The sequence below is a fragment of the Camelina sativa genome, chromosome 16 (assembly GCF_030686135.1).
Source record: "Camelina sativa cultivar CO46 ecotype springtype chromosome 16, ASM3068613v1".
In the NCBI taxonomy this organism is placed as follows: domain Eukaryota; kingdom Viridiplantae; phylum Streptophyta; class Magnoliopsida; order Brassicales; family Brassicaceae; genus Camelina; species Camelina sativa.
The window spans coordinates 4167881-4181098 of NC_141895.1; the positions used below are offsets into that span (position 1 = coordinate 4167881).

A 13218-nucleotide genomic window follows, 5' to 3' on the forward strand; every position below is an offset into this window, starting at 1 on the left:
TCTAAATGTGACCAAACTAGCACGACGTATGCTTACCAAATAGATAACCTCGAATAAATTCTGTATGAACTTCTTCTCTTCGAAAAAGATAACAATTTGGGTTTTGGGGTTGTCCGGAGTCGGTGCTGCTAGTTATATTATTCTTTCAAGAATTCTTCCTCACAGGGGCAGACGCAAGGCTAAAAGGGGTGTGGCACATGCCCCACACTCTTTTCTTTTTTCCTTTGTATAATATGTATTTATGTATTTAATTATCTGTCTAGTTGAATATTTTTGAAACGTGCCACACCCTAATTACAAATCAAATATGTGCCTCAACCCAATCAGTTCTATTAAAAAGCGTAAAGAAAATTATTTCAATTCAAAATAATTAACGAAAACGACCCACATAACTTTGTTAATAAAAGTCTGCAATTTTTTTTTTCCTGGTGCAATATAAGTTTCCTACAATTATTTTAGAAAATTACCATAGGAGAATTATATCATAATTAATCTAGTTTTTTCCGTCAACTAAAACTTTAATTATCGTAACCTTTTTAGTTGTTTCCTAGTTCTAAATACATCAAACATGTTTATAATAAGTAATTATTTTGTGATTATTTAATAATGTGACTAGTTAGACAAAGTAGTTTTCTCTAGTTTAATAAAATGATATGTTATTCATAAAACTTATAAACTATTTTATTTTATCATTAAATAAATAATTCGTTCATATATCAATTTTCGATGTAATCTATAATTAACGATTTTTAAACAATAGTTTAAAAAAAAATTGGGAGAAAACATTTAATAAAGTGGGAAATGAAATAGCCATGAAAATATAATTATTTTTTTATAGTCTTAAAATTTATTACAGAACTTATTTTTATGTTTATGTAACTTAAATTTTTTTTGTGCGATGTGTCCTATACTAAAAAAAAATGTTCTCGATCCGCCACTGCTTCCTCAAATTTCTTTATTCCTTTATTCCTCATGTTTGACTGACATAATGCGTCCATTTTGCATAGGAGAGTGTTTTATAGAGAGATGGAATATATGAAAGGGGGAAAAGTGGGAGTAGGAGAGGTGGGATGGGGTGGGCCGGTCTGAAGGGAAAGGTTGATAAGTTACAAAACATTGGAGCAACTTTGAACGAACCAGGGATTCTTGAATTTATGAAGATGGCTTCTCTTTGTTTTTAACTGAAGTAAGCATAATTCTTCAGTAGTTCGTATCATTTGTTCATATTATACTTTTCTTATGGAGTTTCTGAACTAAAGTTCAAAATGCAGTTAGATAAGACAACATGTTTTTATATATTCCTTTGTTAGGTAAGTTTAGCTAAAAACCAGTGGTAAACCTCGAGAATCAATATTATTATTTATATTCAGTTACAAACCAGTGGTAAACCTCGAGAATCAATATTATTATTTTTGAAGTACATTTTAGTTTATGCCCTTCAAGTTTTGCTTATTTAATATGTTTTATTTACAACATTAATCCCTAACAATTTTCCTAAAGTAACATTTCGTAGAAACTCAATTAATGGAACTATTTAAATCAACCTAATCTGATACGTCTATTGCCATAAATAGTTGAACTACATCTATACATTTCGATTTTTTGACAAACAACTCTACATATTAAATTTTTAATCTCATAAATAAATTATCTCGGCTTAATTTATAGTTTCCATTTAATATTTTTAACATTAAATATTTTCTACATTTATTGAAGGTGATAATATAGTTTCTCTAAATTATCTCGGCTAAATTAATTGTTATTCTCTTTTAAACACTATATATATATATATATATATATATATATATGCACTGCATAGTAACATGATCTGTTTACTTTTATAACAATGAATTTAAATTGATAAATTAAAAATGAAAATATTTAATTTTTATATACATTAAACACATAAAATAACTATTACTTCTCACATATCACTATACATAAAAAAACACAATCAAGCGGTGTACCGCGGATCAAAACATAGATAACATAGTAACCTTTATATTAAAAAAAACAAAAAAAAACTTAACCATTTTATTTAAAATCATATATGAACTTAGAATTGTCCCGTAAATTCAATAAATAGTTAGAGGTATATAATTTAAAAATTCATAAAACAACAGCAAAATAACAAACAAATATAATATACATATTTTAAAATTTTTTAAAAATATAATCCAGCGGTGTACCGCGGGTTAAATCCTAGTTATTTAACAAATATAGTGCATTATGTCATATAATATAAAATTAAATTAGTCAAACACGAGTATACAAATTAATGCCATTCGAGTTGGTAAGCATTATCAAGCGGAGCAAAGGTTTGTGTCATGTGTGCTTTCCCTTAACCTATTGTGTTAATCCGTCGTTTTAGTCAAGTTAAAGGTATAATACAAAAAGAACAGAAATAATAAAATCGAACTGCACAGTCGATCAGAAACTCAAACCATATCTTAAAATTTATTTAAATGGATTCACTTTGTAATATCAGAACTAAAAATTAAAATTAACAGAGAGAATATTATTAAAACCAAATTTCTTGAAAAAAAAAAGAAAAGATACGTCCTATTAAAGCATAGATATATAACCCCGAACCGAAACATGTATTACCATTCGTATGTTGGGATACAATCCAAGTCCCACATCTGATGTTTAAAGAGACTATCATTAATATATAAAGGGTTAGGGCCAATCTATTAATTGCCAATTGGTTTTTAGTTAGAAGCCCAAGATAAGCCCAAATTTAACATGGTATCAGAGCCCAAGGTTAAAATCCTGGTGGACCTAGAAAAGTGGATACGGACATGCCTCTTGTTAACCCGAGTAATGGGGGCCCAAGAAGGGGTTTATTATCGATCCAAGTGGGATAGGTTCAAGATGGAGTTATCATCTCGAGCAGGCGTGTTAAAATCTCATATGTGGTCCTTGGTTTGAAGGGGAGATTGTTGGGATACAATCCAAATCCCACATCTGATGTTTAAAGAGACTATCATTAATATATAAAGGGTTAAGGTCAATCTACTAATTGCCAATTGGTTTTTAGTTAGAAGCCCAAGATAAGCTCAAATTTAACATCGTATTAGGTCAGGGTTTATTTTGAATATCATTCATATCATCTATCAAAAATCCAACATATCGAAAAATCTAAGAATTTTAATTTTGCGGTTCTGAAATATAAGTAAATGCCCTAACTCTATTAGTAGACCATTGATCATTAATTTTTGTTATTTTGGTCGTAAAGATCATTGATCATTTATTTATGTGCCCAAATAAGTCCTAATTAAGAATTCTGAACCATTTACTTTATTAGGAGTATTTCATCAATGTTGCCCAAAAATAAAAAGAGTATTTCATCAATTAGGCAATTTTTGTATCATTTAAGTTTACATAAACCCTTCTTAAAACAGTTTTGTTTTCCTTTTTAATATATACTGACATATTCAAACTCAGATGACAACACAACGGTGATCCTACTACATGTCTTACTCATCATGCATGTATTAATCTTATCCGACTCTCGTTAGAAAATTACGTATCCACAAGACATACACTAAAATATTTTCTATGTTCAATTATATAGGATTTTCGTTATTGACTTAATTTTAATTGATCTCTTGTTCCCTGTAGTCATAGGACAGTTAAAAGACGAGGAAAATAAAAGTTAAGTTCCAAAATTCCCTCGACCGAGTTCTACATTGAGCGAAATGGTACGCAAATTTTCTTAGATAAAAAAAATATATTTAGAGACACATCGTTGTCTAATGCATGCGTGCATGTGTACTTTATGAGATAATCATATGTGTTAACATCCACTTTCGACTGATTGCGAATTTTGTCGTGACATATATGGCACATCTATGCAAATATAGTAGTGGGATTATTCGAATAGGTTGATTTTTGTATTCCATTATATATTATATATATGAGTACGCTCTTCTCACCAAAAATTATTTATAATATATGGTCTAACCATTAGTTTACTTTCTTTGATGATCAAAGCCTCGCTTTAAAAGTATCTTCGGAATTATTTAAATAGAACATCAGAGAAATGGGTTAGAAGGGTAGCAATTGATAATACTTTGGAAAATTCGATTTCTAACTTAAACACACGTTAAGCTCAGAATTCAGTGTCGAATTGAATAAAAACATCATTGCAATGGTTTAACACGCGCTCAGTGGAAATCAATCTTAATTGATCAGCTTAGCCGTACTTATTCACTTGATACTATTCCTTTAGCCATTAGATATTTTTAACCGTGTTTATTTTCCTATTTGAATTGTGGATAAGTTCAACGAAATACTAATATAACCCTGGAGTGGAATTTTCGTGGTCACGGTAACAAAAAAAAAAAAAGAAGAAGAAGAAGATAAATGCCAATTTCTCATAATTTTGGTACGCACAAAAGAAACCCCATTGATTAAGGAAAAACAACCACATTATCTAGTTCGCATGATTATGACCATACTTCAAGATTATGACCTCAATGTTAACAAGATAGTAACCTTAGAGTTACGCCAAATAACCCTTATGCCCTGTGCCGACGTTACAAGTTTGAATTAAACCTCACCGAAAAGTTAAAAAGTTACACATCTTTTTAGTGATGTCTTGGGTCCGGTCCACCAGGGCTGAGCCGCTTTGAATCAAGGGTATTGCCTAGGATCGTTTTGTCGCCTTTTGATCTCACCTTCAGCTCTTCTGATCTTTTGAGAAGTTCCCTCATAATCTTTCTTATGTTCCCTGAATCCGAAGCCCTCTCTTCCGCAACCAGTGGCCGGCATTGATTCCCGGAGAACTCGAGTAGAAGCAAGATAAGACAAACCCATAACTTAAGACTTGCCATATTCAGTTAATTGTTATTAATCTTGCTTTACTAAATTCCTCTTCAAGCTAGTATGTGAAGGTTCAAATCAAATGTGATACTTTAGATGCTTCTAACTACAGGTTTATATAGTTGAGCGATTGAATGATTAATGACCTGTCTAACTAATCTCATTGTGTATTTTAAAGTACTTAAGTACATTTATGAAAAAAGTAAAGTTTGTTTTTTTTTTAAGTTTGAGTTGCCATGGTCATGTATGCACTAAGTTGGAATCTAGTCAGATCAGTTTGGCTTGTCATATATTGCCTGCAAGTCGATCCCCAAGATGTCATTTCCCTTTCCCCCCCCCCCCCCCCCCCCCCCCCCCACGATCTTGAAAGGTCGTCGTCCTCTTGCTACGAAAGGTCCCTATACCATTTTTTTATATAAAAAGTAAACCATTTCCGTTCTTCTACATAATAGGAAGAATGCAATATGTTTTCAGTTTAAACCGAGAAGTTATAGAATATGTCTTAACAGATTATTTATAGTTTTTTTAATTCAAGTACATAGATTACATACATGGTAAAATGTCTCTTGATAGTCTTCTCCAGGTCTTTGATAAACCTTTTTTGCCCTAATCTCGTTTTATACCTTTCAGTTCTTCTATTCGATAGACGCTTGATGAAGAATGAGCATTTTGAGCCTCTATGGACGGAACCTGAGGAACTAGCTTTAACCACCGTGAATCTTTGATATGTCAGTTCTGTATTGGAAACTGAACAAATTCAAGAGACTTTTTCGACGATATAGATAAAAAAGAGAAGAGAGTCTTACAAATTCCATTTTTCAGGGGAAAACTATTGCAGAATTGAGTCATATTTTCAAAACTACAAGAAAAGCTTTTGTAACAACTGTATATATTTAGAGCGGATTTAGTTATTTTATAAAACATGTTGGGGAATTTTTCGCTTGGTCGTTGGTTGTTTTGTGGTTTCTTCCAAAAGTGAAGTATTTAAACCATCCTTAGAATTATGTTACTCTACCTGACTGACTGTTTCGAAGAAAGTAAAACTGATTCGAAGCATTCACATATATAATTTATGTATCATATATACTTCTTATTCTCATAGATAGATAATTATTCAGGTGACTTTTTGTGTTAACACGTCCCAACAAAATGTTCATATCGAACAAAAACACTGATGCATTTTAAAGATTGTTTGTGAGTTCATGTTTTAGGCTAGCTAATCTTTGGAAACAGTGTGGAATTAAAGCTTGCTGACAATGGGTTACTTCATAATTATAACACGTCTAGTCTTTATAACCTCTATTTTCAATATGAAAACAAATAAATAAACCAGAAAATAATACAAATAAAACAACCTTTGAATTCATGGTTGGATCGGATACAATATGATTATGAGGTGTATTTGGTCATAAACCAAAATTTTACCAAGCACAGACTCATTGTTACTTGCTAAAATTTTTACCAAAACGTTTAGCAGTAAAAATCCTGACGCTTTACTCATTAGATTGGACGATGTTAACACATTCCAATTTGAAGGGAAGAATATGAGGTTTTCTTCCATATCAATAAAATAGTATGTACAACTGCGGTTTTGCGGATAATTTATATATTTGTTAAGTTTTCTTCTTTGATTAGGGGTGTTTGGTCGTGTAACATACATAATTTTAGTTTAAGCCATTACAATACATAAATTAAGATGTTGGCTTTGATCGGTGAAAAACTGAATTAAGGAGTAACATTTCCTACTGCAGTTTTGTAATTATTTTAACGATAAAACATTTAAAATCTAATTAAAATCCGTAAAAATGCATGATGTCTTTTTTGACTTCTATAAAAAAGTTTATCAACATTTCCTACATGTAAATTTTATTTTAGTTTTTAATTTTATTTTATTTTCTACAATTATGCAAAATCATTCACCATACACTAAATATGATTTTTGAGAAAAATCTAACAAATACCAAATAATATTTGAGAATTTGTTAGAAATATCCTTTTTGAGATACCCCTTTTCAAAATACCCTTTTTTGAACATTTTTATTTTTACCCTCTTTTACACAATTACAATATGTTAAATTAATTTTTAGGATTTTTTTTAGCTTATTTAGGGCATAGTTTTTAGGAGGTAGACTTTAGTATTTGGGGTTTAGGGTTTAGAATTTAGTCATTTTATATATTAAAAGATATATTTTTGAAAATAGACACCATAAAAAGGTATTTTTGAAAAGTGACATTTCATTAGAAGTTAGTTTCAAATGGTCACAAGTTATTACTAAAAAAATCATTGCATATGATAAAAATTATGACTAAAAAATTAATCTCAAAACAATATTATTTTTTAAAAATTTATAATCATACAAATTTTTTATAATCATAAACATTATATATACATTATAAACTGTCTTTATTCTTACAAAGAAAATAAATCACAAATTCGACCAGATGAACATATTCGACCATAACTTTCATATTATAACTCTTATGGAAACGATCTCAGGCTCTCTGGAAAGAAAGGTAAGACTCAGATCTTTCCAAGGGCGGGTAGATCAAATTATGGTTCAATTTGTAGCAGTGGGAAATGATTTCACAAGATGATTGATGTTAATTTGCGGATCTGTGCAGGTTAGGTTTGAGAAAACATGTATAACTTTTAATCTACAAAAAGGATTATAAAATCGTTTGGGGAAAACTTACATCTATTGGTTGGGAAATTGCTCACCAAAATTTGTCTATAAAATAGTCTGTTTACCCCTGCTTTTCCACCATCTCCTAGGACATGTAAGATCAGTCCTTAATCTCAACTGTGGCTCGTTGTTCTCTTTCTCTCAAATGGTTTACTCTCTCTCTCTAGGTTTAGGAGGCACGAAATTATAAAAAATAAAATCCTAATCATCTCTTAAATAAGTCTTGTTAAATTAGGGTTAGAGACTTGGCTTAATGAGCTTTGTAAAAATGACATAACAATTTATACAATTTTATGATTAATGTTTACTCATTTTAATGTCACAAACTGTGACTTGCATATTTGTTATAAGTTCATAACTAATTTGCAACAACATATTGGTCACAATGTAGTCATAAGAGTGACGATTAATATTATCTTAGCATATTCGTCACTAATTGTGACAAACTTTTTTACTGATTTTTTCGTCATGATATAGTGACAAAAATACTATGAATTTATGACATATAAATTTAGTCATAATATCGTATTTAAAGTGTCACAAATTTGTGACGAAATTTTTTTGTCTCAAAAATACGTCTCAATACAATTATTTTCTTGTAGTGACATAGAAAAAGAGGTAATTTTGAAAATCATATCAATTAAATATCATATTTCCTAATTTATTTTTAATTTATTTGATAGTATACTAAAATAAATATTCATTTTTTTGTTAAATGTATTTTGATTTGTTATGTAAATAATGGATAAATATGATATTTAACATGTGAAATTACCTATTTAGAAAATGATTAAAAAAATATACTGATTTCATAGAATTATAGTTAGAACTTAAAAGAATGTTCATTATATTATGAAAATTTTCTCCACAATCTATTGATTTTTTTTTTAATAATCTACCGAACTTTTTAGGAATCTACTTTATAATTTATTCTCTATCATATCACGCGTATATGTGAAAGAAAGGCTTCGTGATCTTTGAATTACTCATCTTCAAATGATTTGAGACTCCCTTGAACAACCTATCAAAATTGTTGTTAGGGTACTTATATATCCGTTAATAACAAACCGGATGCGTAAAGTTATAATATCCGGTTTATTTCCAAGTCAATAACAAAATACAACTCACAATTCTTTGTCATTAGTTAAGTCAAACTTACGTATAATTTTACACCACCAATATATAAAATTAACCATGAGGCGGAGAGACCCTTTGTACATGGCTATTACTTCTTAGTATTTGATAAACAAAATGCATTACTTGCTTAATGGTACCATATTGTCCATACTCCAGATATCCCTTAACTTCAGTCCGTAAGGGTTGTTCAGACGTTCTAGCCTTCTAGGTATGTGATTATTGTGTGTGCTTGTTGTCATGCCTTTGCATAGATTATCCAAAATCGCAAGTATATCTTCTTCATTAATTATGCTTTTTAATTCTATATTATGCGTCGAATTTTCATTTCAATGTTGAAATTATAGCGAGTAAACATAAAATAGATGTTTGGATTGGAAGTTGGGGTGTCTTGTCATAGTGGGTATCTATAAGGATTCACCAAACTGCCTAACGAACGGTTAAAAAGTGTTACATTTAAAAGCAAAGGTCATCGTAGAGAATAGAAAACTTTTTTGTTACTAGGGGAATCGTCAACATTTCTTCTAGCCACACTCAAAAGATTGTGAATGGTCTTAGAATACCAACTTTTTTATTCAACATGTTACGTATATGTTAGTTCTGGTATAATCTATTCATTTCTTAGTCTCAATCTAGGATTTATAACATGTTACTTAGAGATGATAGATATTTTAACCAATTTATCTTGAATCAAATTTTACTTGGACTACGATACCATGTTAGAGTTCACAAATTTTCAATTTAAAACCTATGAAGGTAGAGTTATCCTATGTCTGGTTCATTCTAATTTTTAATTATGGGATGCGAATAAGAAACTGGACCTTACCTAGTAAACTTGGGGTTCTTTAAACTAATAACACCGGAAAATTATATAGTTTCAAAGTCAGTTTCTTAACCGATCGATTCATGAAATATTCTTGGAAAGAGGCTAGATGCAGGCATGTTTTAGGTCTGGATTTAGACAGTTAAAACAAAACTACTCGCAAAAATATAATTGAGTCGTTTTGATCCTCATTCTTACACTGAAGATATTACGTGAGCCTCAAAATCAGGAAACCAATATAAGTGCCAGCAACTACAAACAAGCCTAGTATCAACCAAACCAAGGATTTTTTCAGATTTTGGGCTTTTCTTGTGGACTTCTCCACTTTAGGCTTTCATAATACTTTCGTAAAGAAAGGTATAGTTATCAAGCAATACGTAGTACGTAAGCAGTGTACATGATTGAAGAGAACACAGCAAAACTTTTTCCGTGTCAAGTCGAGAGCGATACTATTTTAGGAGTTCATTTGTTTGTTCATTCACTTAAATTGAAATTCAAATTGATATTGTATACATAATATATTTTGTAAAATATATTACTTATAATCTATTTATTTTTACGAAGAGAAAGAGTTTTGTCATCTAATAAGAAGAGATTTTTTCATATAATATAGACTTAATTGACAACAAAACTTTAAGACTTTGAACATCAAAACTTATTCAGATATTGCAAAAAGAAAAAAGAATGTGGTGGTGTTCGTGAGATCGTCCATTGATTTGTAATTTAGTGAGATCGTTGTATCAAAATATCAAATCATGTTCAAGGTTTTGTACTGTTATGACGGAGAAAAAAAAGTGGGGTCAATTGATATATACGTAGTATCCCCGGGTCATAAATATCTCACATATATCTATACTAGTATTTTTGCAACAGTTTTTGTTCAAAAATATTTTTTTGTAAAGATTTTACATTGAATGTTATTTAATACTTATATTCATATCCAAACAAGTTTAGTTAATTTTCTCTACTATCCTTATAACCAAACACGATTAAAATATTTTAAATATCCATATATAATGTTCTATAATTATTGTCAAAAAAATGTTCTATAATTAATATAAATATTTAGAAGATTTATTCCAGATTAAAAAAAAATTATTCTCCTATCATCTTTTTTTGATTTTAAAATTTAAATGTAGTGAATCATCATATAATACATAAAGTTACTAAAAAGTGTATTTTCCTGCATATGTTGTGATTTGAATTTTTTAAAACAAACATATATTACTCAATTAATATAAAAAGTGTGTGTTCATAATACATATATAGTAAATTTATTGTATATCGTAAATTATAAAATTTTAAGAAGTTTATAATTTATAACTAATATATCTAAACTTAATAAAAAAATTAAAATTATAAATATTTAAACATATTAAATTTTTAAAATTACACAAACGAGTTATATTACATGACGGGTTATATGACATTACAAGATTGAATTAATAATACCAAAAAGTAAACTATCAGTAATATGATATTTCAATACGGGTTAAATCCTCATTTTAATGTTTTAACAACACCAATATAAAATATGTCGAATCAAACTGATTTAATTAAGATTGTAGTAAAGAAAAATTATTGTGCATTATACTACGGTTTATATATTAAATCATTAAAATTAACAAAAGAGTATATTAGCAAAATTATTATTAAAATAGTATATTAACAAAAAAAAAAAAAAAAATTTACTCCGCGGTATACCGGAGGTCATAATCTAGTATATATATATCTTCACCATCTATCTAATCGAACTCACCATCGGGACTTGTCGACTCCAGAACAACTTCCTTTTAAGCTCTCTCTTATTTTTAGATTTTCTTTCCATTTCTTTTATCTTTTTCTCTTTTACTACTATTTATGCTTCTTTTGATTTGTTGAATATTCATATGAAAATCACTAAATCAGTTGGTTTTGAGCTCACATCTTCTATGTTGATATACTTGATATCATTATTTGGGGAGGTCAGAGAAAAGATCCCCCGTTATAATATCTTCAAGAAAAAAAATGGTATACATATTATCTATATATAGCTGACCCCATTTGATTAGCTGTATTCTTGCTCAAATTGTTAAGATAGATAGAAATTTTGTCTTATACTATAATGTGAGAAAAAAAAAAAAAAAAAAAAAAAAAAAAAAGATTTGTTGGCTATTGAGTACGTTATGTAGTTAATGCCAAAATAAAAGCAAAAGCTTACAAAGACAGATACTATAGCATTAAATCATCATCATCTTGGATCACGAGATCTCTCATTGGTTCCTTTCACTTCTTCCCTTCTCTATCCGTATCTTCATGATGCCTTGTTGTTTACTCCTTTAGTTTCACCAATTCCACTGATTTTTTTTATTTTGATTTTCCTTTAAAATTCCCATATGTTAGGATTTCTCATTCTTTCTCTTCAAACAGTGTTTTCATTCTATTTGTACTATTCATAGATAGAGACTTGGAAAATTCTTTTCAGAATTTAGTATTTAAATATATAAAAATGAGAACCTAAGTTATGAAACCATAATTATCATAAGCAAAAAACTTTAGTAGTATTACATTTTGTATAGTCATTATTATTAATTTATTCGAATTGAATGTCAAATCGTATTAAACCAAAAAAGCATCTGTTAATATTTATTTTGTTAATTTGGTCAATTTTTTTTACTCTTGTGTACGCCATGGAACTTGTGGCAAACATACCCTTGGAGCTCTTTCGTATCTTTGGTCTTCCATATCCCAAATTGCATTGAGTTAGTCTTGAACATTGTTTTTCAAAAACTTTGATGAGTCGATCATGAGGTGAAGTAATTTCTCCATGTCTTCTACCATACATTTCTGTGGAAATATGATATAAGGCTAATTGATAAACGTGTTGTAAAAAGAATAGATATAACCGAGATTGGTTGGAGTTGTTTAGTAAAGTGATCATATTATCCTAACCTGTTGAAAAATCATTACCATAAAGCCGATGTGTAATCGTTTTGCATCTTTGGAAAAAGTATCGACATGAGAAAAATGCATCCACTAAATTTTGTATTCTTGTAATTCTTTAATAATTTTATCTGCAAAGCTTGTTTTGATGAAGATGACTATATCACTAAACACTAGTGTTTCTTTTCTGAAAAAAGTGTGATCCGTTTAATACACGTCGCTAGACCAGTGTCTCATATGTATTGATGTACCCTTGTATAATATCTCTATAAAAGTTGTAACTTATATCTAAACTTACAACAACAAAAATGGTATACTTTCTGAAAATAGTTTTTAATTCACCTCAGAAATCTTTCAAATAGTTTTCTCTTGTATCATGGTTTGAATGCACAATCAAGCGGCAACGATAAATTGTGAATTTCGTATAACACTGAAATAACGTCGAAATGAGTTATCTCTCTCTCTTTCTCTCTTTTGATAACAACACGAAATGAGTTTTCTTAGTCCGGTAAAAGACTGAGAATAGCAGCCAATTTGTAATCGCCAATAGAAAAGGGAAGCACTACATTTTATTTACACTACATTATCTTCATACATGATTTCATTAATGAACAAACATTATAGGATAACTATATCAAAATTATGGTACATATACTTTTGATATTAAATATATATAACATACTAGAAAAAAGGATTGCAGTGTAATAATAGGAATTTTGATTCAATCATCAATGTTCTAGTACGAAAGGTAAATTAAGCTTGGTAGATAATAGTGTTGGCCTGAGTGTTTACTTTATTTTTATTTTTCGTCGTACTAACTATAAACTA

At 29.3% G+C, this 13218-nt stretch overlaps 1 pseudogene; it reads right to left on the reverse strand.

Moving 5' to 3' along the window:
- Positions 1 to 4355: 4355 nt before the first annotated feature.
- LOC109129629 (CLAVATA3/ESR (CLE)-related protein 4 pseudogene) lies at positions 4356 to 4898 on the reverse strand (annotated as a pseudogene).
- Between the last annotated feature and the right edge of the window lie 8320 nt (positions 4899 to 13218).